Here is a 26,620-nt window from a genome sequence, read left to right as displayed (position 1 = left end):
TGGGGAGAGAGGGCTGGCTTGGAATCCTCGGAGAAGGTCAGGCGGGCTCCGGAGCCCTGTAGGGAGATGGCGTCTCCTGTGACAAACTCCCATAAAACAGCCTCACTTTCCAGGACTGGAGCGTCTGACCGCAGAGCCCATCAGTCACCTGGGAAGTGGCAGCGTCCTGACCACAGGGGGTTTTCTCCAGCGTAGCACTTCTGACCAGTGGGCTGACAAGCCGCTTGAGAATAAAAAATGGTGCGCTCGGTGGTTTTTGTGAACGTGCGCAAGGCGGATTGTGGAAGGGATTTGAGAAGGGTGAGGCGAGAGTGTGACAGCTGCTCCCGGGACTGGAGCGTAGCCCCCATGGCCTGTGATTTGTGCAGATGCTTCCGCTTGGGTGCAGCCAAAGTGTATTAGTACTTTGGATGATGAAAAGGACCTTAAGTGTCTGCATGTCACCGTTCTTGAAACGTTTGCCAGGGAAAATGTACTTCTATTTTGCAAACAACGAGTATAAGAAAGAGGAACAAATTAGGTTATTGCGCTGTAACCAATTTCATGAGCAGTGCCGTTGACAGACGCACATTTCAGATAATGAATGCGATCTGTGGTGTTGCCACTCACCTTAATGAGGAGAGAGAGGAGCGCCAAGCCCGGCGCGTTCAGCTGCCCTCCCCGTCCGGCTCACAGGGGGAGGGAGGCCCAGGGGCCCTGCTCTCCGCAAGCAGGGAGGACATCCCAGGTCACACCGCATCCAGGCCCAGTGGACTTTCAGGGAGAAAGAATCTCTTTTTTTCAACCTTTTCATACAGAAAACAAACAAACAAACAAAGAGCACCATACAGAATAGGAAGAATGTGAATCACCGCACGCCCGTCTCCCGGCTCCCAGGGCTGCAGTGCTCGGCCCATCTGCCTCGATCGCCACCCCAACCCTATTAGGTGCTTACAGCAAATCCGAGACACAGAAATCCGGATTCCTGCTGGACTGATGGGGACTTTGTCTGCCTAACCTTCCTGCCAGTTGACACATCTCATAAAATTCATAATAATTTCTTAGTGTCATCTGGTGGCCAGTCTGTAATCAGATGCCCCCATTACTTCAAAAATATCTCTTTACAGTTGGTTTGTTCAAATCTGGAAAGATCCACATCCCACATGTTGCATTTGATTTTTATATCTCTTAAGTCTCTTTTCTTCTATAACAGTTCTTTTTGTTTGTTTGGTTGGTTTTTATTTGCTTTTTAGTCTTCACTCTGTTGGTGTGTTAGGGGGTGGGAACACCTCCCCTGTTGAGTCCCCCTGTCCTGGCTGGGCTGTTCCTATCCTTAGGATGTCACTTACCTTGCTTGTCCCTCCCCAACTTTCCTCCCAGGGTAGTCAGATCTGTAGCAGACTCTGTCCTGTCAAAATACTATGAGGGCCCCTAACCTAATTTGAAATTTTCTAGTAGCCACGTTAAAAAGGTGAAATTAACATTAAGAAGGTATTTTATTTAACCCAGTATATCCAACCTATTGTCATTTCTACATATAGTCACTATAAGTTACTAATGATTTATTTTTTCATTCTCTTTTCATGCTGTCTTTGAAATTGGTGTGTAGTTTGTGCTTACAGCTCATCAGTTCCAGTGTTGTTTTCATGAGAAATGATTGATCTATATATATAGATTTCATGAAAATTACAGTTGAAAAACACATTTAAACGTTTTCCAATAACTGTATCAAACACCAGGTTTTATAGGCCTCTTTTTTCGAGCGGCTGTGTAATTGGTGTACAGTAAACACAACGTGTGTCAGCCTATGTGAACACTCATGAGAGCCTCACCCCAGTGAGGACACTGAGCTCATCCGTCCCTCCGCTTTCACCCGGCGAGATTCGTTTGGAATGTGTCCGTGTTGTGGGCGTCAGCAGCTTCTTCCTGTCCATTGCTGAGCTGTCTTTCCATTGTGTGGGTTCCAAGGTGGCCCCAGGATTCCCGCCCTGTGGTATGTATGCCCTTCCCTTGGGTGGGGCAGGAACCTCTGGATGCAGGGGGATGTTAGGTTATTAGGCATCTTATATGGCAGAAAGGATTTTTTCCCATGTGATTAAGGTCATTAGTCAGTTGACTTTCAGTTAACCAAAAGGGAGATGTCCCGGGTGGACCTGACTAAATCAGGCAAACCTTTCTTTTTTTTTTTTTTTTTTTTTTTGAGACGGAGTCTTGCTCTGTGCCCCAGGCTGGAGTGCAGTGGCGCGATCTCGGCTCACTGCAAGCTCCGCCTCCCCGGGTTCACGCCATTCTCCTGCCTCAGCCTCCCGAGTAGCTGGGACTACAGGCACCCGCCACCTCGCCCAGCTAATTTTCTTGTATTTTTAGTAGAGACGGGGTTTCACCGTGTTAGCCAGGATGGTCTCGATCTCCTGACCTCGTGTTCCGCCCGTCTCGGCCTCCCAAAGTGCTGGGATTACAGGCTTGAGCCACCGCGCCCGGCCGAGGCAAACCTTTCAAAGCGCAGGGTCCTTCCCGATGTCAGACAGACATGAAGCTAGCGAGAGACTGCTTTTGGCCTTGAGGAAGTGAACTGCTGTGTTGGGGAGAAAGTGGGTGGCCTCTCACAGCTGAGGTCCTGAGACTCACGGCCACAAGAAAATGCATGCTGCCAACAGCCAGTGAGCATGGAAGAGGATGGCCAGGCTGGGATGAGAGAGCAGTCCTGACTGACACCATGATCTCAGCCTGTGAGCCCCTGAGCAGAGGCCCAACAAGCACATTCCAGAATCCTGACCCTTAGGAACTAGGAGATGGTACATTTATGTTGCTTTACATCATTACATTATGCTAACTTGTTACACGGCAATAAGAAACTAATCCACAGATCCATTGCATCTGTGGATGGACGTTCCGGTGGCTCACTATTTGAGACTCTTATAAAGAAAGCCACTGTGGCCGGGCAGGGGGGCTCACGCCTGTAATCCCAGCACTTTGGGAGGCTGAGGCGGGCGGATCATGAGGTCAGGAGATAGAGACCATCCTGGCTAACACAGTGAAACCCGTCTCTATTCAAAATACAAAAAATTAGCCAGGCGTGGTGGCGGGCGCCTGTAGTCCTGGCTACTCAGGAGGCTGAGGCAGGAGAATGGCATGAACCCAGGAGGCGGAGCTTGCAGTGAGCCGAGATCACGCCACTGCACTCCAGCCTGGGCGACAGAGTGAGATTCTGTCTCAAAAATAATAATAATAATAATAATAAAGCCACTGTGAACATTTATAAGCAAGTCTTTTTGTGGACATGTGTGTCTCACTTTTCTTGGATAAATACCGACGAGTGGAATGGCCAGATTAAATGGTAGGTTCACATTTAATGTTTTAAGAAACTGCCAAATTCTATGCCAAATTCTATTCTAATGTGGTTGAACCAATACGTTTTCTCTAGCAATGTATGGCAATTCCAGTTGCTTTCCATCCATGCTGCATCTGGTATTGTCAGTCTTTAAATTTCAGCCATTCTAACAGGCATACAGGAGTATCTCATTGTGATTTCAATTTTCATTTCCCAGATGACTAATGATATGAGGCATCATTTCTTATGCCTTTTTGCCATCTGTAAATCTTTGATGAACTGTCAGTTTAGATATTTTGCACATTTTTAATCGGGTTCATTTTCTTATTGTTTTCTGAGAGTTCTTTTCATCAAATAGGTAATCTATAAATTTTCCACCCAATACCTGGCTGCCATTTTATTCTCAGGGGTGTCCTTTGAAGAGCACAAGTTCTTCATTTCAATTCAGTCCACTTCATCAATTTTTAAAATCATGTTTTGGTGTTTCAGGAGTTTTTACCTAACTCCAATTTACAGATTTTCTCCTACATTTTCTTCTAGAAACTTGATAGTTGTAGGTTTTACTGTTGTTTCTGTGATTTTTAAAATTTTTATCATCATCATTATTATTATTATTATTATTTTTGAGACAGGGTCTCGCTGTGTCACCTAGGCTGGAGGGCAGTGGTGTGATCACAGCTCACCACAGCCTTGCTCGAGCAATTCTCCTACTACAGCGCCCCAAGCAGTTGGGACCACAGGCATGTACCACCGTGCCTGGCTAATTATTATTATTATTTTTGTAGAGATGGAGTCTCACTGTGTTGCCCAGGCTGGTCTCCAACTCCTGGCCTCAAACGATCCTCCTATTAATACCTCGGCCTCCCAAAGTGTTGGAACTACGGACAGGAGCCACTGCACCTGGCCCTGTGATCAGTTTTTAGTTGATTTTTGCCTTTGGTGGGAAGAATGAATCAACATCAGGTTTCTTTTTTTGCATGAAGTAACTGTTCCAGCACCATTTCCTTGAAATAACTATTTATTTATTTATTTATTTATTTATTTATTTATTTATTTTTGAGATGGAGTTTTGCTCTTGTTGCCCAGGCTGTAGTGCAGTGGCGCGATCTCGGCTCACTGCAACCTCTGCCTCCCAGGTTCAAGAGATTCTCCTGCCTCAGCTTCTCAAGTAGCTGGGATTACAGGTGCCTGCCACCATGCCCGACTAATTTTTTGTATTTTTAGTAGAGATGGGGTTTCACCATTTTGGCCAGGCTGGTCTCGAACTCCTGACCTCAGGTGATCCACCCGCCTCAGCCTCCCAAAGTGCTGGGATTACAGGCGAGAGCCACCAGATGTGAGCCACCAGGCCTGGCCGAAATAACCATCTTTCTCCACTGAATTGCATTTGCATCTTCTTTAAAATTCCCTTGACTGGCCAGGCACGGTGGCTCACACCTGTAATCCCAGCACTTTGGGAGGCCAAGGCAGGCAGATCACGAGGTCAGGAGATCGAGACCATCCTGGCTAACATGGTGAAACCCCGTCTCTACTAAAAATACAAAACAAAATAGCCAGGCGTGGTGGTGGACGCCTGTAGTCCCAGCTACTCAGGAAGCTGAGGCAGGAGAATGGCGTGAACCCAGGAGGCGGAGTTTGCAGTGAGCTGAGCTCACACCACTGCACTACAGCCTGGGCAACAGAGCAAGACTCCGTCTCAAAAGAAAAAAAAAAATTCCCTTGACCATATATATTTGTGACTCTATTTCTAGACTCTATATTCAGTTGATCTTTGCCAATCTTGATGCCATTACCCCATTCTCTTGATTTTGTAGCTTTAAATAAGTCTTGAAGACAGTCAGCATAAGCACTTCAACTTTGTTCTACTTTTGGCTCTTCCAGTTCTTGGCATTTTGAAATAAATTTTAGAATCATCTTATCAATTTCTAAAGTCTATAGATCGACTTGGGAAAATGGACATCTTAATGATACTGAGTTTTCTAACACACAGACACTTGTCTACGATTTTAATTTCTCTCAGCAGTATTTTGCAGTTTTTCATCTACAGCTCTTGTACATCTTTGCTCAGATTTAGCCTTCAGTATTTCATTTTTTTTTTTTTTTTTTTTTTTTTTGAGACGGAGTCTCGCGCTGTCACCCAGGCTGGAGTGCAGTGGCCGGATCTCAGCTCACTGCAAGCTCCGCCTCCCGGGTTCACGCCATTCTCCTGCCTCAGCCTCCCGAGTAGCTGGGACTACAGGCATCCGCCACCTCGCCCGGCTAGTTTTTTGTATTTTTTTTTTTAGTAGAGACGGGGTTTCACCATGTTAACCAGGATGGTCTCGATCTCCTGACCTCGTGATCCGCCCATCTCGGCCTCCCAAAGTGCTGGGATTACAGGCTTGAGCCACTGCGCCCGGCCGTCAGTATTTCATTTTGTATGTAGTGTAAATAGTATTTTTAAATTTCCATTTCCAACATTTTGTTGCTGATAGGTAGAAATATAATTGATGCTTACATATTGATCTCATATCTTGGAATCTTGCTGGAATCACTTATTCATTACAGTGCTCTTGGTACAGATTCTGTAGAATTTCCTACATAGATTATCACACCACTTGCAGATAAAAACGGTTTTATTCCTTCCTTTTCAATCTGGATACCTTTTTTTTTTTTTTTTTTTTTTGTCTTATTATACTAGACTGAACCTCCCATACGATGTTGAAAAGAAGTATTGAAAGTGGATCGCTGGGTATTCGTGGACATAAAGATGGCAACAGTAGACACTGGGGACTACTCGGGGGAGGGAAGGAGGAAGACAAGGGTTGAGAAACTAACTATTGGGTACTATGCTCAGTACCTGGGGGACAGGATCACCCGTACCCAAAGCCTCAGCATCATGCCGTATACCCATGTGACAAACCTGTACATGTACCCTCTGAATCTATAATAAATGTTGAAATTATAAAAGAAAGAAAGAAAGTGGATCATCTTGCCTTTTCCTGATCTTAGGAGAAAGTATTCCAGTTTTCGCTGTTAAGTATGATGTAAGCTGCAAGTTTCTCACAGATGCCTTTTATCCAGTTGGGGAACTTCTCTTCTATTATTAGTTGGCTAAGAGTTTGTATTGGGAATGGATTTTGGATTTCGTCAATGCTTTCTCGCATCTATGAGATGATTATGTGGTTTTTCCTTTAGTCTATAAATATGATACATTGCAGAGGTTCTGTAACTGCCACTTCTGTCTAGTTCTAAAACATTTTCATCACCCCCAAAGAACATTTCATACTCATTAAGCAGCTGCTCACTACTACCCTCTCCTGCCATGACAACCAGCAGCCTGTGTTCTTTCTCTATGGATGTACCTATTCTGGATATTTCATATAAATGGAATCCTGTGGCATGTGGCCTTTTGTGTCAAGGGGCTTTCACATAACATAATGTGTCTGAGGTTCATTTATGTGGTGACATGTATCTGTGCTTGATTCCTTTTTATGGCTGAATATGTTCCATTGTATGTCTGTATCACAGCTATTCATCCATGCATCTGTTGATGGACATGTGGGTTGTTTCCTGCTTTTGGCTGTTGAAGATAGTCCTGCTATGAACACTCATGTGCAAATATTTGTTTGAGGATCTGTTTTCAGTTATTTGGGGCACGTAACTGGGAGTGGAATTGCTGGGTCATTTGGTAATGCCATAGTTGACTTTTTGAGGAACCGTCAAACTGTCCTTTCACATTCCCACCAGCAACACACAAGGTTTCCAGTTTCTCCACATCCTTGCCAACACTTACTGCTTTCTGTTTTGTTGATTATGGCCATCCTAGTGGGTGTAAAGTGGTATTTCATTGTCTTGTGATTTGCATTTTCCTAATGACTAATAATGTGGAATATCTTTTTATATTCTTCTTGGCCATTTGTGTGTCTCTTTTGGAAAAATGTCTATTCAAGTCTTTTGCCTGCTTCTTAAAAAATTGGGTTATTTGTATTTTCTTTGTTAAGTTATAGGAGTTATTTATATGTTCAGAATACTAGACTCTTACAGATATGTAAATTTGTGAATATCTTTCCATTTATTTACATTTTCTTTAATTTCTCTTAAATAATATTTTATAGCTTTCAGTGTGCAAGTCTTTCTTCTTTTGATTAAATTTTTCATTTTTTGGTTTTTTTTTTTTTGAGACACAGTCTTGCTGTGTCACTCAGGGTGGAGTGCAGTGGCGTGATCTTGGCTCACTGCAACCTCCGCCTCCCGGGTTCACGCCATTCTCCTGCCTCAGCTGCCCGAGTAGCTGGGACTACAGGTGCTGCCACCACGCCCGGTTAATTTTTTCTTTTTTTTTTTTGTATTTTTAGTAGCAACACAGTTTCACCGTGTTAGCCAGGATGGTCTTGATCTCCTGACCTTGTGATCTGCCCACCTCGGCCTCCCAAAGTGCTGGGATTACAGGCGTGAGCCACCACGCCCGGCCCCTTTGGGTTAAATTTTTCTTCCATTTTGTAGTTTGTCTTTTCGCTGTCTTTATAATGTCCTTTGATGCACACAGGTTTTCAATTTTGATGAAGTCTAGTTTATCTGTTTTTTCTTTTGTTTCTTACACTTTCAGGGTTGTATCTAATAATCCATTGCCAAATCTATGTTTCCCCCGCCCCAGGTTTTCTCCTGAGAGTTTTATAGTTTTAGCTCATATGTATAGGTCTCTGATCCATTTTGAATTAATAATTATATATGGTAAGAGGTAGGGTAGGGGTCCAAAGATGTTGGCTCCCTTTTCAAAAATCCACTGGCCAGTACCACATTGTTTTGATTACTGTAGCTTTGTAGTAAGTTTTGAAATCGGGAAGTGTGAGTCCTTCAACTTTGTTCTTTTTCAAGATTGTTTTGGCTATTTAGTGACCCTTGCAATTCCATATGTATTTTAGGATGGGTTTTTTTTTTTTAGACTGAGTCTTGCTCTGTCACCCAGGCTGGAGTGCAGTGGCACGATCTTGGCTCACTGCAACCTACACCTTCTGCCTCAGCCTCCCGAGTAGCTGGGATTACAGGCATGTGCCACCGCACCCAGCTAATTTTTGTATATTTAGTAGAGACGAGGTTTCACTATGTTGGCCAGGCTGGTCTTGAACTCCTGACCTCAACTGATCCAGCCTGCCTCAGCCTCCCAAAGTGCTGGGATTACAGACATGAGCCACTGTGCCTGGCCAGGATGGGTATTTTGATTTCTGGAAAAAAAAAAAAAAAAAAGGATGTTGGGATTTTGCTAGAGATTGCATTGAATCTGTAAATCACTTTGGTTAGTATTGCCATCTTTACCATATTAAATCTTAGAACCCATGAACACAAATGTATTTCCATTTATTTAGACTTTCTTTATCTTAAATAATATTTTATAGTTTTCAGTCTACAGATCTTTCTCCTCTTGGTTAAATTTATTCCTAGGTATGTTATTCTTTTGGATGCTACTATAAATGTAATTGTTTTCTTAATTCATTTTTCAGAGCATTAATAGATGATATGTAGAAATACAGCTAATATTTGTGTGTTGATCTTGTATTCTGCAACTTTGCTGAATTTGTTTTTTAGCTCTAATAGTTTCTTTGTGGATTCTTTAGGATTTTGTACACATGGGATCATGCCACCTGTGAATAGAGATCGTTTTACTATTTCTTTTTAATGTGAACGCCATTTATTTCTTTTTCTTGCCTAACTGCTCTAGTTAGAGCATGTAGTACAATGTTGAATAGCAGTGGTAAAAGCGAGCATTCTTGTCTTGCTTTGTTTTGTTTTCTTAACTTTTTGTGGAGATAGGGCCTGGCTCTCACCCAGACTGGAATGCAGTGGTGTGATCTTAGCTCACTGCAACCTCGACCTCCCAGGTTCAATCAGTCTGTCCACCTAACCTCCCAGGTAGCTGAGACCACAGGTGTGCACCACATGCCTGGCTAATTTTTGTATTTTTTGGAGAGACAGGGTCGTGCCATGTTGCCCAGGCTGGTCTTGAACTATTGGACTCAAGTTATCTGCCCGCCTCAGCCTCCCAAAATGCTGGGTTTACAGGTATGAACCACCACGTTTGGCCTTGTCTTGTTCCTTATGAGAAGGTTTTTAACTCCATTTTAAATTTCTTTGATATACTAATTCAGGTTATCTATTTTTTGTGAGATTTGGTAGTTTGTATCATTTGAATAATTTGTCATCTAAATTTTCAACGGATTGGCATAAACTTGTCCATGACATTTTCTTATTATCCTTTTAATTAATTAATTAATTATTTTTTTTAGATAGGGCTTCGCTTTTGTCACGCATGCTGGAGTGCAATGGCACAATCTTGGCTCATAGAAACCTCCACCTCCTGGGTAAAGGTGATTCTCCTGCCTCAGCCTCCCGAGTAGCTGGGATTACAGGCACACACCACCATGCCCTGCTAATTTTTGAATTTTTAGTAGAGTTGGGGTTTCACCATGTTGGCCAGGCTAGTCTCAAACTCCTGACCTCATGATCCGCCCACCTCAGCCTCCCAAAGTTCTGGGATTATAGGTGTGAGTCACTGTACCTGGCCTCCTTTTAATAAATATCTTAAGAACTTTAGTAATATCACCTGTCTCATTTGTGATATTGGTAATTTGTATATTCTCTTTTTTCCTGATTAGTCTGACTAGAGGTTTATTAAATTTTTTTATCTTCTCAGAGAACCAGCTTTTAGTTTTATTGTTTTGCTCTATCGGTTTTCTTCCATACCCCATTGACTGCTGCTCTGAATACTGTAATTTCCTTTCTTCTGCTTACTTTAGGTTCCATTTGCTTTTCTTGTTTTAGTTTCTTAAAGTGGAAGCTAAGGTCGTAGGATTTGAGATCTTTTTTTGGTCGTAGGATTTGAGATCTTTTTTTGAATATAGGCATTTTACTACTATAAATTTTCCTGTAAGTACTGCTTTAGCTGTATCTCACATACTTTGATAGGTTGTGTTTTCATTTTTATTCAGATCAAAATACTTTTTAGCTCCCTTTATTATTTTTTCTTTCACCTATACATTATTTGGTAGTGTATTATTATTTACTTTCCAAATATTTGGGGACTTTTCTTGTTAATGATATCTAATTTAATTCCTTTGTGGTTAAAGAACATATTTTCTATGACTTGAATCCATTTTTAAAAAATTTTCTGAGGCATGTTTTTGCGGTCCCGAATGTGATCTATCTTATTAAATATACATTTGACATGCATGTGAGTTCCCGCTGTTGTTGTGTGAAGGGTTTTATAAATAGCAATCGGGTTATGTTGTTTGGTAATATTGTTTAAGTGTTCTGTATCCTTCCTGATTTTCTGTCTGCTTGTTTCATCCATTATTGAGAAACAGATGACAAAAATCTCAACTACAGAATTTGTTTATTCTCGCAGTTCTGTCAGTTCTTGCTTCATGTATTTTGAAGCTCTGTTATTAGGTGAATACATGCTTAAAATGGTTATATTATCTTTATGGATGATCCCTTTGTCATTATGGAATGGCCTTCTTTGCTATCCTATTCTTTGATCTGAAATCTATTCTGATAATAATATAGATAAAATAATATAGATGTACCAGTGCTCTTGGGTTCTTGTAGACAGCATTTGTGTGGTTCTTGCTTTCATATCCAATCTGAAAATCTCTGCCTTTTAATTAATTAATTTATTTATTTATTTATTGAGATGGAGTCTTGCTCTGTCACTCAGGCTAGAGTGCAATGGCATGATCTCGGCTTACTGCAACCTCCACTTCCCATGTTCAAGCGATTCTCCTGCCTCAGCCTCCCGAGCAGCTGGGATTACAGGTGCCTGTCACCATGCCTGGCTAATATTTGTATTTTTTTAGTAGAGACAAGGTTTCACCATGTTGGTCAGGCTGGTCTCGAACTCCTGACCTCAGGTGATCCACCTGCCTCGGCCTCTCAAAGTGCTGGGATTACAGATGTGAGCCACTGCACCCAGCCCAAATCTCTGCCTTTTAATTGGATTGTTTAGAACATTTACATTTAATGTGATTATAGATATTGTTGATTTAAATTCACCACCTTCTATTTATTTTTATTTATTTATTTCAAGATGGAGTCTCACTCTGTTGCCCAGGCTGGAGTGCAGTGGTACAATCTCTGCTCACTGCAACCTTCATCTTCCAGGTTGAAGTGATTCTTACACCTCAGCCTCCTAAGTAGCTGGGATTACAGGCATACGCCACCATGCCCAGCTAATTTTTGTATTTTTAGTAAAGATGGGGTTTTACCATGTTGACCAGGCTGGTCTCAAACCCCTGACCTCAAAAGATCTGCCAGCCTTGGCCTCCCAAAGTGCTGGGATTACAGGCATGAGCCACCATGCCCGGCCTGCTATTTATTTATTTATTTGATCTGAAATATATTCTGAAATCTATTTATTTATTTTTTGAGATGGAGTTTTGCTCTTCTTGCCCAGGCTGGAGTGCAATGGTGCCATCTTGACTCACCACCACCTCTGCCTCCTGGGTTCAAGCAGTTCTCCTGCCTCAGCCTCCTGAGTAGCTGGATTACAGGCACATGCCACCACGCCCAGCTAATTTTGTATTTGTAGTAGAGACAGAATTTCTCCGTGTTGGTCAGGCTGGTCTTGAACTCCCGACCTCAGGTGCCTCGGCCTCCCAAAGTGCTGGGATTACAGGCGTGAGCCACCGTGCCTGGCCTTTATTTTTTAATTGTTTCATACGTTCTTCCTTATATCTTTTTTTTCTGACTTATTTTGAATTGGATGATTCAAAATTGTAGAGTGCTGATTCAAAATGGACCAATCAGCACTCTGTAAAGTGGACCAATCGGCACTCTGTAAAACGGACCCATCAGCACTCTGTGCAATGGACCAATCAGCACTCTGTACAATGGACCAATCGGCACTCTGTAAAATGGACCAATCGGCACTCTGTACAATGGACCAATCAGCACTCTGTAAAATGGACCAATCGGCACTCTGTAAAATGGACCAATCCGCACTCTGTAATCGCCACCAATCGCCACCGCCGCCCAGCCTCAGGCTTTACTTAAACTTGTAAAACTTGGCCGGGCGCGGCGGCTCACTCCTGTAATCCCAGCACTTTGGGAGGCCGAGGCGGGTGGATCACGAGGTCAGGAGATCAAAACCATCCTAACACGGTGAAACCCCGTCTCTACTAAAAATACAAAAACTAGCCGGACGAGGTGGCGGCGCCTGTAGTCCCAGCTACTCCAGAGGCTGAGGCAGGAGAATGGTGTGAACCCGGGAGGCGGAGCTTGCAGCGAGCTGAGATCCGGCCACTGCACTCCAGCCTGGGCGACAGAGCGCGACTCCGTCTCAAAAAAAAAAGAAAGAAATCTTTTGCATTCCTTGGCTTGAAGTCGCATCACTCCAGTCTCTGCCCTCCTTGTCACATGGTGCTCTTCTGTGTGCCCGCCTCTTCAAAGGACGCTAGTCATGGTGGATTAGGATCCACTCCACTCTGCTCCATTGTGGCCTCCTCTTAACTCATTACATTTTCAGTGACCCTATTTCCAAATAAGGCCTCGTTTTGGAGATATTGGAGATGAGGACTTCAGTCACCTGTTTAGGAGGGACTCAGTCCAACCCACAACAATGCTATTGTTGTCATACATCTCTTTTCTACATGTTTATAAACCCCACACTACAATATTATGTTTGCTTTAAACCCTCAAGTATGTTTTAAAGGCATTTCTATGAGAATTTTTTAAGTCTTTATGTGTACCTGGTAGCTGCCGTTTCCTGTGTCCCTGATCCGGGTGGGGTTGCAGCCCAGCAGGACTGGCACATCCTGGGGAGGCACTGCCTGGCCGCCAGTGATGGGAGGGGCAGAGCCCCAGGCTAGTTGTCTGCAGCCACGTGGCGTTCCTGTTCATCTTGCTCCTGCATTTAGGACAGGTACCCACGTGGGCATGACGCATTTCGAGTTTCGTGTGAACAGTGATTGATAGTGCCCTGCGTGGTGATCCCTCCTGGTGTTTCTTTGCAATTGAAATTAAGGGGTTAGTGAGTGAAGAGGGGCACAGGTGGACTTTTCAGGGTCTGGAAATGTTCTGCTTCTGAATCTGGGTGTTGGTGGCCTGGTTCACTTGGGAGATCTCATCTAGCTGCACGCTTCAAGTATGTGCTTTTCAGGATGTACGTTATACTCCAGTAAAAAAGGTAAACAACACAACCACACCAATGATGGCTGAAAAGAGAAGCTGGAGGCACCAGGGCCCCTGCTTGTGGCAATGGGTTTGGCCGTTCCTTGGACAGGAGCCAGGCCCTGGGGTCCTGCCACCGATGGCCAGTCTGGGGCAGTGGCTTTGCTCCCGGCATCTCTGGGCAGGGACCTGGGACTCAGGAGCAATGACATCTCTGAAAGGACTCTGCGAACTGTGAAGTGAGGTACACATCAGACTGCAAACTGTAAAGTACTGTGCACATGTCAGTCTGACTGCAAACTAAAGCATGGTGCACAGGCCAGTTTGTCTTCTGACTGCTTTGGGTCATGGAGCTCGTCCCAAACAGCAGCAGTGGTGGCACTGGCTTTAGGAAAGAGGCGACTTTGTGGCTGTCGTAAATCTGAAAGCAGCGGCCAGGCCACCCTTTCCGCCAGCCTGCGTGTGGGCAGCTGACTTGGAGTCAATCAGACCTGCTCTTTGTCGAACTCAAGCGTGCCCTAAATGCTTCTACTTGTTATTAGCTCCGCAGACTGAGTGGCTGGAGAGAGAGGCAGCTGTGCCCACTGCCTTTTTGTGTAATTGGCTGCTGGCTTTCCCCCAGAGCTGCCGGTGGACGTGCCACCTCCCCTCCCTGTGCCCCCGCCTAGCGGCAGCTCCATCACTGCACTCCACCTCCTCTCCGCCCACTCGCCTGGCCTTTCCTTTCCTTTGTACTTTTCTTTCTGTTGGTAAAAGTAATAAAAACTTGTTGATGGACGCAAAGCCAGAAATGTAGAGAGGGTAAAGGAGGAAACTCACACCTCTCACTCTCCTGGTTCCGGATCACGAGTCTGCTATCATTTAATGTACACGACTTATCTCTGGGTACCTGGAGATGTACAGTTTTCTTTTGCAAAGACCCGTTCATCCGAAGCACAGTGTGCATTGTTTGGCTTCTCTCCTTCAGCAGCTCAAGCTTTCCTTCCTGAGGGTCCCTTTCAGTATTCCTCAAATGGAGAGACCGTCCCAGCCTCTCGGCAGTGTGGGAGCGTCCTCGCCCTGGCAGGTGCCTTATTGATCACTGCTTTATTGCTGGGTTAGCTACTTAGGGTAATTGCTGGGTCTGAGGTCAAAGGTGTTGGTGCAGGCTGGCTTCTGCCTTCACACCCCTGTCCTGGGTTTGTGGGCTCAGCACACCATGGGTTCCCTGGGCTCCTCCCCTCCCTGCGCACCCCAGCCCACCCGTTGACCCTTGTCTCCTGAAATGCTGTCCTCTGGGCTTCTAAGCCCCCTGCTGTCCCTGGGCTTCCTGCTGCTCTTACCTCCCACCACCCTCTACTTCCTTCTCCCTGCAGCCTCCCTCATCTCAGGCAAGTCACCCACGTGGGTCATGCACAAACCCCAGGGGCTGAGTGCTCCCTTTATGTCAGCAGTCCTCCCCTCCCCCATCCAAACATCAGCATGGCCCATGCATGCCACCCTCCCAATCGCGCAGAACGCAGCCACTGGACTGCAAGCCCCTGATTCCAGCTCGATCCAGACCCATGACTCTCCCTCTAGCCCCAGCCCCTTCTTCACTCAGCAGGCAGAGATGCTCTAAACCTGGTCCTAAACCCGCCTCCTCCCTGCCCCAGGCCCATGGCCCGGGGCCTCCCTCATCCTGCTTCAGCCCTCAGACCTTGCTCTCCCTGCCTTGCTCCTTCCTCCGGGCCTTGGCACCTGCGCCCCATGTCAGAACATTCTCCAGTCCCTCCTGCTGTTGAGTTTTAGACCAGCTGTCCCCTCCACATCCCAGCCTGGGGCGCATTAGGCCCATTTTACAGATGAGGCTGTCAGGAAAGTGATGCCCCAGCATCTCGTGGCCAGTAAGGACCCTGCCCACGTCTGCCCTCTGGGTCAGCCTGCGTGGAAAGCCAGTGATGAAAACCAAGCCAGCACCAGCTGGTGATAATGGACTTCAGAGCCTGGGGTGTTAGGTTCTTTCTATTGCAAGCGCGGAAACCCAACTCAGACTTAAAGACTCAGAAAATGCATTTGCTTCTGTAAATAAAAAGCCCTGGGATAGCCAGGCATGGTGGCTTACGCCTGTAATCCCAGCACTTTGGGAGGCTGAAGCGGACAGATCACTTGAAGTCAGGAGTTCGAGACCAGCCTGGCCAACATGGTGAAACCCTGTCTCTACTAAAAATACAAAAGTTAGCTGGGCGTGGTGGCACATGCCTGTAGTCCCAGCTACTTGGGAGACTGAGGCAGGAGAATTGCTTGAATCCAGGAGGTGAAGGCTGCAGTGAGCTGAGATCACGCCACTGTACTCCAGCCTAGGTGACAGAGTAAGACTCTCTCAAAAAAAAAAAAAAAATTGCTGGCCAGGTACAGTGGCTCACGCCTGTAATCCCAGCACTTTGGGAGGCTGAGAGGGGTGGATCACGAGGTCAGATCGAGACCATCCTGGCTAACACGGCGAAACCCCGTCTCTACTAAAAATACAAAAAAAAAAAAAATTAGCCAGGTGTGGTGGCAGGCACCTGTAGTCCCAGCTACTCAGGAGGCTGAGGCAGGAGAATCACTTGAACCCAAGAGGCAGAGCTTGCAGTGAGCCGAGATCATGCCGCTGCACTCCAGCCTGGGCAACAGAGCGTGACTCCGTCTCAAAAAAAAAAAAAAAGCCCAAGGTGGGCTTCAGGCATGGCAGGACGTGGGACATGGTCTCGGTCTCTGTGACTCTTGGCTCTGTTTCCTCCATGTGGGCTCCTTTCACAAGAAAGACCCCACCAGCTCCACACTTACCTCCTGTCCTTACCTTGCCCTGAGCAGAGAGAGAGGCTCTGCTCAGACAGTTCAAATAAATGTCCCACGAACTGAGTCTGGTGGCCCACCCAGGTGTCATGGCTGCCCATGGATTTCTCCCAGAGGCCAGGGAGATGAGAGGCACTGAGTGACTGGGCCTGGATCACATGCCATCCCAGCTGTCACAGACCAACACAACTCCTTCCCCAAGTGGCACCAGGGCCATGTCCTCCTACCACAGGCAAGAGAGGAAGGACAAATGGCTTCTGTTATCAGAGAGAAGAACAGATGCTGGCCAGGCAGAGGCTGCAGAGGCCATGGCCTTGGACAGCTGCAGGGGGCTGAGCCTTGGCAGGAGTCCCGGAGGGAAGCCAGGGCTCTGTGCTGCCTGTGGACTGCTGCAGCCCCGCTGGGCAGATCGCTCAGGCACTCACCTAAGAGCCTTTGCTGGGGCTGCTGGGACTAAGGAAGGTTAAAAATGGAGCCGATGAACAGCCTGCATCTTTGGGGAAGCTGCTGGGTGAGCCAGGCAGGCCAGTCCCTTCCCTGGATGGGGAGGTGGGGCCGGAAAGGGAAAGCAGCCCCTGGCCGCGGGACTGAGGGGCGGATGTGCAGATGGTTTGAATGCATCCTCTACTGGGCTGGACAGTTCTGGAAGTAGCCCAGCCAGCCCCCATCCCACTGTCCCCCATCCAGCCCCTCCGTCAGCTCTGAGAGTCTCACCTCTCACCCTGGTCCTCCTCCATGGCTGGCAAAAGTTGCCGTCCCTTGGAAAGCCCTCTTGTCTGCAGCCCTCTCCTCTGGGAGGTTGACCAAGGTGGGGCAGGGGTTGGAGGCCAGGCCCAGGGGCCCTGTCTTGGGCTATGCAGAAGCCAGGGGAAGACATGGGCAGGACTGACCACTGCCCAGCCCTGACAGCTGGCACCACAGAGCAGTCATCCTTTCACAGCCTCCGCTGTGGCTGAATCTTTTCTGGAAAAAAGTATTACCCCTGGGGCCAGGCGCAGAGGCTTACGCCTGTAATCCCACCACTATGGGAGGCCGAGGCGGGTGGATCACGAGGTCAGAAGATCGAGACCATCCTGGCTAACACGGGGAAACCCCGTCTCTACTAAAAATACAAAAAATTAGCCAGACGTGGTGGCGGGCGCCTGTAGTCCCAGCTACTCGGGAGGCTGAGGCAGGAGAATCACTTGAACCCGGGAGGCGGAGGTTGCGGAGAGCCAAGATTGCGCCACTGCACTCCAGCCTGGGTGACAGAGTGAGACTATGTCTCAAAAAAAAAAAAAAGTATTAGCCCTGGAAAGCCAAAGCCGAGGCCCTGTGTTACCTGAGTGGCAGGGCTGGGCCCACACGGGCAGCCTTTCCCCACCTTTCCCCCTGCTTGGTCCTGGCAGGGGAAGGAGGGTGTGATGGATGGCGCTGGGTCTGCCTCAGGGAGAGCCCAGAGCAGCAGAGACTTGGCCAGAAGTCGTTCTTCTGATGACTGAATTGTTGGACTCAGGTGAGGCTGAGTCTTTGCAAGATGAAAACAGGCACTCAGCGTGGCTGGGTCGGGTGCCTCCCGGGGCTGCTCTGCCTCCAGGGCCCAGCTGCTGTCTGGGAGGCATGGCCACCAGGGCCCGGGTCAAGGGACTTTGGTCTAAGAGACCCCAAACCAGGAGGTCCTGAAGTCCACCCTACCCAACAGCCACGTGTCCTTGTCTCCTTGTGGCCAGCGACGTGGCCTCTTTGGGTTGGGCTGATGATTGAACACAGTGGTGCAGCATTGTCACTGTCTCCAGCCATTATTACATGTTTCTTTTAATACCTTTTCTTTTCTTTTTTTTTTTTTTGAGATGGAGTCTCGCTCTGTCGCCCAGGCTGGAGTGCAGTGGCGCAATCTCGGCTCACTGCAAGCTCCGCCTCCCGGGTTCACGCCATTCTCCTGCCTCAGCCTCCTGAATAGCTGGGACTACAGGCGCCCGCCACCATACCCAGCTGATTTTTTGTATTTTTAGTAGAGATGGGGTTTCACCGTGTTAGCCAGGATGGTCTCCATCTCCTGACCTCATGACCCACCCGCCTCGGCCTCCCAAAGTGCTGGGATTACAGGCGTGAGCCACGGCGCCCAGCTCTTTTAATACATTTTTAAAGGCATATCACTAGTACATTAGAGTTGATAGATACTCTTGGCGGGGAGAAGTGGTCATGTTAAACTGTGGATTGATACGGGGGACATGAGCATGTGAACAACACAGGGACTGCTCAGGCCTGGGACATATCCTGAGTGTGGCCCTGGAGTGGCTCCTTCAACAAGCACCAAAATGCAGGTTCATGGTCTGAAGGTCCTGAGTCCAAGGCCGGGCTCTTAGCAGGACTCAGGGGGCTGCACGTGGCAGGTGTGCCCAAGAAGCCCCAAATCTGAGACTCCTTCTCTGCTTGAAGGATGAGTCTGGGGACCAGCAGGATGCTCAGGAGCTGGGGCGAGGCCTGGGCATCTGCATTTTCCAGAAGCTCCTCTGGCGTCTGGGGGCCTCTGAGCATCCTGAGGGTGGGCACAGGTGTCCAGTGCCTGCCGCTGCGCAGAAAGGCCTTTCCCCAGTGCTGGGGGCTCCAACCCCAGAGGCTAGGCCAGGCTGGCTTCTGCAAAGTTGCCATAGCCAAGCGACCTCTTACATAGGACTTGGTTCTCACACCGTCTGCTCCTGGTCTGGAATGTCTTTCCGGATGGCAGCTGGGTCCCTGGTGTGCTGCCCTGGGCAGCAGGTGCTGGCCGCTGGGGCCTTTCTCCACCTGAGCTGCCAAGGTCCCTGTGTGTGGAGACTCTCTCAGGTCTGAAGCAGAGTCCCTGTGCCTGGCAACCCTAAGCCCACTCTTAGAAGATGGTAAACCCACTATCAGTTCAAGTCTACAAGAGGGGTGGGGCAGTCTTGTGACCTATGTTCTAGCTGAGTGACATAGCACAGGTCGGTCCCTCTCTCTGAGCCTCGGTTTCTCTTTCTGGGAAACACAGATCAGTGAACTGTTGTGCAGCGAAGTCAAGCGGGGACCCGTCATGATCGTGTGTGCGTGATCTGTGCACATGCTGTCCGGGTGCTGGCTGTGGACCACAGCCTGGGGAGGCGACTGCACCCAGGATTCCATGTGGATCCACTGGGCTGGGCGTTCAGATGCACCCCACACACACACACATGCACGTGCACACACACAGACACATGCACATGCGTGCACACACACAGACACACGCACATGCGTGCACACACTCGCATGCATCTCCCCAGCTTTTCTGAAAAGGGCTTTTTCTCTGCCTGCTCAAAGTTTCTGAAGGAAGCCAGAGAAAACAGTGTGTTTCTTTGTTTTATCATAAACTGATGACTTCATCTTCCCTCGTTCTTCCCAGAAAAGACGATGACGAATTTGTTAAAGTTTAGCTGTGAGAGCCTCCTCTTATAGCAAGAATGAGAAGTATTTAGATGGCTCCTTGCTTTTTGGAGTTATTTTCAGATAAACAGTCTGCCCGAAGTCACTCAGCATTCACCAAGCCCACACCACGGCCAGGCTCCATGCTGGGCCTGAGTGTTTCTCTGGTGCCCACCGTCTCCAGGGGGAAGGAGCCCCCGGGAGCAGCAGCGAGGAGGACCACACCTCCCCGACGTTCTGAGACCACCCCATGTCCGGCCCCCCACCCCTGAGCCTCCATGCCATGGATCACAATTAATGAAAACCGCACAGGTTTTTTATTTGTTTGTTTGTCTGTTTTTGGTTATTGTTGTTGTTGTTGTTGTTTTGGGACAGTCTCACTCTGTCGCCCAGGCTGGAGTGCAGTGGCGCGATCCCAGCTCACTGCAAGCTCCCTTCCTGGGCTCAAGTGATTCTCCTGCCTCAGCCTCCCTAGCAGCTGGGACTACAGGCGCCCGCCACCACGCCCAGCTAATTTTTGTATTTTTAGTAGAGATGGGGTTTCACCATGTTGGCTAGGCTGGTCTCAAACTCCTGACCTCATGATCCACCCACCTTGGCCTCCCAGCATGCTGGGACTACAGGCATGAGCCACTGCGCCCGGCCCACTACACCAGTTTTAACTCATTCCCCCAAATTTGAAATTTAGGGGAGAAATGAAATTCTTTTCTCTTTCAATTCTTATTTCTCTGTCATTTAAGATTTTCCAGACCTTGACAGACACATCTCCAGTTAGAAAGAAATGGCCCCAGGGAGTGATGTCCACGCAGATGCTTCCGCCTAGACAGCTATACTCAGTGTGGGATCTGCCTGTCCCGCCTCAGGGTCCCCTTCATGCCCTACACCCCGGGCAACCGCAGAGGCTTTGGTCTGGAGACCGGATGGCAGGCTTAGGTGGGGCAGGGGAGCAGGTGATGGAGACAGTGAGGTGGTGGCATCCCCAGGTCGAGGGGCAGCCTAGGCTCTGGCCAACAAACAGTACCAGGCAGGAATGCAGGCCCTGTGGAGCCGGCTCTTCTGAGTTTTTGCAGGAAAGTAGATGCATTGATTCTCCTGAAAGCCCACAGTGTGTAAATAAGGCCAGCAAATTCGCAGGCTAACCGGGCATTATGCAACCCATGCAGGACAGCCAGGCGGCTTGCCAACTGCAGGTGACTTAACTGGAGCAGGCAGGAGAGCCGGGCAGGGTGCTGCAGGTCCTGCCAGGGGACAGAAGGGCCCCGAGGGCTGTGCTCAGCTGCCAGGGTCAGGGCGGGGCCGAGGAGAGGAAGACGCATTGACCCTCAGGGCCTCGGCTGGCAGACTGGCAGGAAAGGGCAACCCAGAAGAAGGTGGAGCATGGGCAAAGGCATGGAGGTGGGGAGCACAGGGAGGTGGGGAGCACAGGGAGGAGCACAGGGAGGTGGGGAGCACAGAGAGGAGCACAGGGAGGTGGGGAGCACAGGGAGGAGCACAGGGAGGTGGGGAGCACAGGGAGGTGGGGAGCACAGGGAGGAGCACAGGGAGGTGGGGAGCACAGGGAGGAGCACAGGGAGGTGGGGAGCACAGGGAGGTGGGGAGCACAGGGAGGTGGGGAGCACAGGGAGGGGCACAGGGAGGTGGGGAGCACAGGGAGGGGCACAGGGAGGTGGGGAGCACAGGGAGGGGCACAGGGAGGTGGGGAGCACAGGGAGGTGGGGAGCACAGGGAGGAGCACAGGGAGGTGGGGAGCACAGGGAGGGGCACAGGGAGGTGGGGAGCACAGGGAGGAGCACAGGGAGGTGGGGAGCACAGGGAGGTGGGGAGCACAGGGAGGAGCACAGGGAGGTGGGGAGCACAGGGAGGTGGGGAGCACAGGGAGGTGGGGAGCACAGGGAGGAGCACAGGGAGGTGGGGAGCACAGGGAGGAGCACAGGGAGGTGGGGAGCACAGGGAGGTGAGGAGCACAGGGAGGAGCACAGGGAGGTGAGGAGCACAGGGAGGTGGGGAGCACAGGGAGGTGGGGAGCACAGGGAGGAGCACAGGGAGGTGGGGAGCACAGGGAGGAGCACAGGGAGGTGGGGAGCACAGGGAGGTGGGGAGCACAGGGAGGAGCACAGGGAGGTGGGGAGCACAGGGAGGAGCACAGGGAGGTGGGGAGCACAGGGAGGTGGGGAGCACAGGGAGGAGCACAGGGAGGTGGGGAGCACAGGGAGGAGCACAGGGAGGTGGGGAGCACAGGGAGGTGGGGAGCACAGGGAGGAGCACAGGGAGGTGAGGACCACAGGGAGGTGGGGAGCACAGGGAGGAGCACAGGGAGGTGGGGAGCACAGGGAGGTGGGGAGCACAGGGAGGAGCACAGGGAGGTGGGGAGCACAGGGAGGAGCACTGGGAGGTGGGGAGCACAGGGAGGAGCACAGGGAGGTGGGGAGCACAGGGAGGAGCACAGGGAGGTGGGGAGCACAGGGAGGACCACAGGGAGGTGGGGAGCACAGGGAGGACCACAGGGAGGTGGGGAGCACAGGGAGGTGAGGAGCACAGGGAGGTGAGGAGCACAGGGAGGTGGGGAGCACAGGGAGGACCACAGGGAGGTGGGGAGCACAGAGAGGACCACAGGGAGGTGGGGAGCACAGGGAGGTGAGGAGCACAGGGAGGTGAGGAGCACAGGGAGGTGGGGAGCACAGGGAGGTGGGGAGCACAGGGAGGAGCACAGGGAGGTGGGGAGCACAGGGAGGTGGGGAGCACAGGGAGGAGCACAGGGAGGTGGGGAGCACAGGGAGGACCACAGGGAGGTGGGGAGCACAGGGAGGTGGGGAGCACAGGGAGGAGCACAGGGAGGTGGGGAGCACAGGGGGGAGCACAGGGAGGAGCACAGGGAGGAGCACAGGGAGGTGGGGAGTACAGGGAGGAGCACAGGGAGGTGGGGAGCACAGGGAGGTGGGGAGCACAGGGAGGTGGGGAGCACAGGGAGGAGCACAGGGAGGTGGGGAGCACAGGGAGGTGGCACAGGGAGGAGCACAGGAAGGTGGGGAGCACAGGGAGCAGCACAGGGAGGCAGAGGACAAGGCAGGTGAGAAGTGCAGGGTGGCAGGGAGTACAGGCGGCGGGGGCACAGAGATAAGGAGCACAGAGGAGTGCAGGGAGGTGGGAAGCAGGTGGCAGAGGTGGCCTGGCCTCCCCTCTTGGGGAGCTGGGCATGGGAGAAGGGCTGGGAGCCCGAAGCTCTGGGGTGGAGCCTCAGGCAGAGATTCTCTGGAGAAAGGGCAGTGCAGACCTGGCTCTTTGCCAGCTGGGGCTGGAAGGCCCTGGCAGACACCCAGGGCTAGGATTTATGGGAGGGTCTGAGAGAAGTGGCAGGCAGGCAGCATCTGGAGTGGCGTGTGCCACAAATTCAGTGTCAGGCTGCTGGGCCCCCTGTCCCTCTACCCCTCAGCCCTCGTCTCCTTGCCTGCCTCATGACCCCTGGGCCCTGGTTACACGCAGGAGAGAGGCCAGTGGAACATACCCAGCAGTAGAGAGCTGGGCATCCCAGGCCGGGCGGCCGTTCCTGCCTAGGAGGAGGCATGGGAGCCTTCCTGGAGGTGGCAGCTAAGGGCTGGGGGAGCAGGTGGGAGGGACCACCAGCATCTGGGCATGCCAGGGCCCTGAGTGCTCAGGCAGGCTTGGGACACCCAGTGGCTGCTGTTGCCCGCTGTGCTGTCATCACAGGGAAGGTAGCCCTGCCCGGCTTGCCTACCTTTAGGTGAATGGGACAGGCTGGGTGGGCAGGGCAGGACACACAGATCTATTTTTAGCTATTGAGACTTTTTAAACTCTATTTTTATGTCTATGAATTTAAGGGTAGGAGTGCAGATTTCTTGCGTGTGTATGGGCCTTTGGTGCACCCACTGACCCCATCGCAACCCAGTAGGCCCACCCAGTAGGCATGGGTCTCACGAGCCCACTTTACAGATGTGGAAGCTGAGGCTCCAAAAGCTGAGGGGCCCGCCCCACAGCCAGGCAGCAGAGAAGACCCCAGTGGGCCCACACCCCGGCCACCGAGCAGGTCCCGGCCCTCGCAGGCTTACCTCCTGAGACCACTCTGAATTGGCTCCCAGAAGCCGCAGGGAGAAGACAAAGCACTTATTTTTGCTACGCGTTCGCTGTTCTCCAGAGCACCGAAGGGGTGTTTGTCAGGAGGTGTGGGTGACGCGTGCCATCGCTTGGTGACAGAATTGGCTATTTTTGCCCTGGACTCTGGCATCCCCGCAGGGCGCCCGCTGCAGTGGCGCAGGTGCTCTGGCAGCTGAGGCTGACCTGCGTGGGCACGGGGCCTGGGGCCCAGGGGCTGAGTGCGCGCACTGTGGAGGCCTGCCCTGGAACCCCTGGAACGGACAGTCCACACCTGTGACAGTTATTTCGCACGTTCCTCGGCCCAGGAGGCGGCCCTGAGGGTGCTGGGGTGCTTGTCACTGCGGGGGGTCCCGTCTTCTCGTGGGCGGGTTGGATTCTCCAGGCTGTAGGAGGAGGTCCTTGTTAATGTCCCTTTCCCACCAGTCTTCAGGTCTGAACATGAGGCTGTTGCTGAGGCCTCTGGGGTCAGCAGTTTAGGACCTGCCCTCCCCTCCCCAAAAGCAGGTCACACCACACTTCTTCCAGGTCCTCCCAGGCAGAAAGTCCCGGGCTCCTCAACTCAGAAGCCTCAGACCCGAAGCTCCTAAGAATGGTTTCCTCCCCGAGCTCCCCTGGCTCCTTCCTCCCTGAAGATGTGAAGCCCGCGGGGGTCCCACTCCTGGGCTGGGGGAAGGCCACAGGAGGCCTGGATGGCGGTGCCTGGCTGCGTCTCACACTGGGGTCCCTGAGTCCTGCAACTACGGCCACATCTTCTGACCTGGGCCGTCTGCAGGCTGTCTGGGATTCAGGGTCCCCAGTTTGGAGCAGCAGCACTGACAGCCCCTCCTCACCACTCTCCAGGCAGGGAGAGGCCCCCAGGCAAGGTGGGGACAGGGGACAGGAGCAGGGAGCTCTGCCTTCGGGCAGACCCATAGCTGCCACCACGTTCCAACTTTGGCCCTGAAGACAAGCGGAGCAGGACTGGGGTGTGCCACAGTGCACCTCTGAAGCCCTTTTGGCTGTCGGGGCTCCGAGGCAGGTGGCCAGGCAGGCAGGCCCCGGACGGAAAGGTCTGGTGGCCCCATGCGGGACCGGGGTAAAGGGGGAGCACCGCTGGGGGGCCAGGTGTGGCTCGTGACTACCACAGAGACCTCCGGGAAGGTTCGATGAAAGAGGAAACCAGATAGTGAATTTGGCAGGTCTCAGGAGGGCAGTGAGCCTGGCCAGGGCGGTGGCTCTGTGGGGACAGGCGAGGACCAGGCAGCAGCTGCGTGGCACGGGGGCTGGAAGGATGGTACCCCTCGGCTGGGGCGTGGGGAGTTGAATGAGACGCTACAACTTGCGTCCCCAGCCCTGCTGGCTTCACACATCTCAGTGGCGTGTGGGATTTTCACACAGAGCCCGATATTCATTCTCGTGGTAAATAGGACGCTTGTTTTCTCCCTCACAGAACAGGCCCGCTCCCCTCCTTGCAGCTGTCTCCTGGCTGGCGGCCCTACGGGAGCAGCCGGGTCACTGCTGTCAGCCTCAGCCCTGGCCAGGGCCTCCTGAGCTCTCGGCCCCCGTCCTGCTGCCCGGCTTGGTCCCCTCCCGCATCCCAGGGGCCATCATTCACTCACTCACTCACCCATTCGGCCAGGAGGCTTTTGCTGAAACCTGCTGTAGTGCTGGGGTGCAGACGTGAGCAGGAACGGGCAAGGCGGTGCCCCAGAGGAGCTCCCAGTCCCTGGGGAGACACATGTATTTGGATTTGGAGAAAAGCCACGAGGAAAATGAAATGGGGTCCAGGGTGGAGAGGGGCTGAGCAGTGAGTGCCGGGTGGAGCAGTGGTCACGGAAGGTCTCCGAGGCAGGGGCAGGTGGAAGCCGTGTGGAGGCCTGGAGCAGGACGCCCAGGGGCAGGACAGCAAGCTGGAGCCCCAGGGCGGGAAGGCAGCCTGCACAGGGGGAGGGCGAGGGGAGAACTGGGGCTGGGCCAGAGAGGCGGGCTTGGAGCCCCATGGGGTCGGGGGGCGGTGCTGGGGAGTGTACATGGGGCTAGGAGAAGGGACAGGGCAGGTTGTGTGACGTAGCCAGTGAGGGTGCAGACCAAGTTCCCATGCCGTGCTGGGCACACAGGCTCACAGCCTCTCCATGCTCATGATCCTCGTTGTGTACAGGGGAAACTGAGGCTCAGTGAGGAGCCCGCCCCCACTGTCACATCCCCCAGCCCCCTCTCCCAGCTGACCAGCCCTCTCCACTCCTTCCCCTCTGACCCTGTTGCTCAGAGGACCGTTCCTTCACTTCACTCACTTCCTCTAGTGGCTGCCTCCAAAATACACGGGCCCCCACCCCCAACCACTGCATTTTGCACACTTCTTGCGGCAGCAGACACTGGAGCCCCCTTCAGAGGGGCCAGATGTGTTCCAAGCGGAGGGAACCATGAAGGTCCTTACTGCGAGGCGAGGTGGGAGTGTGGATGGCCTGCTCGGGGCGCCGGCAGCAGGAGTTAGATCTGTTCTAGTCTTGCTTTCTTTGTTTCATAAAATCAGCTCACTTGTTAAAATAGATATATTTGGTGATGAAATATTATATTCCTACCTAAATCAGCAGTATCACTTCCCATAAATAGAAAGTGACCATAAACATTAATGTAATGAAAGCAAACATTATTTATTTTTAAAATGCATGAAATTGTAACGTAAACAACAGCTTTCTGGTTCTGGGATAGTCTGAGCATACTCCACTCTCCCACTGAATGCAGCTTGAAACCAGCAGAATGTATAGAGCAGCTACTTGAGGGCTTTGAAAACTGGAATTTGGAGTTCTACGTGGCTGGAAGTAGGTTTGCCATTTTTCCCCTGGTCTAGCCAAGCCTGCGCTCAGGGCAGCATGGAACCTGGACGGACAT

The 26,620-nt window shown here is 51.0% G+C and overlaps 1 protein-coding gene and 1 long non-coding RNA gene across 23 annotated transcripts in view; both read left to right on the top strand.

Annotated features, from left to right (window-relative positions):
* The window catches only part of RASGEF1C (RasGEF domain family member 1C), a 111,736-nt gene that overhangs the window by 13,731 nt on the left and 71,385 nt on the right, over positions 1–26,620 (top strand). The window lies entirely within an intron of this gene.
* Positions 1,860–6,271, top strand: LOC135971076 (uncharacterized). Its single transcript, XR_010587149.1, has 2 exons — positions 1,860–1,972; positions 5,991–6,271. It is a non-coding gene; the product is annotated as an uncharacterized lncRNA (long non-coding RNA).

This window comes from Macaca fascicularis, chromosome 6 (assembly GCF_037993035.2).
Source record: "Macaca fascicularis isolate 582-1 chromosome 6, T2T-MFA8v1.1".
Lineage (NCBI taxonomy): Eukaryota > Metazoa > Chordata > Mammalia > Primates > Cercopithecidae > Macaca > Macaca fascicularis.
This window is presented reverse-complemented; position numbering and strand designations above follow the sequence as displayed.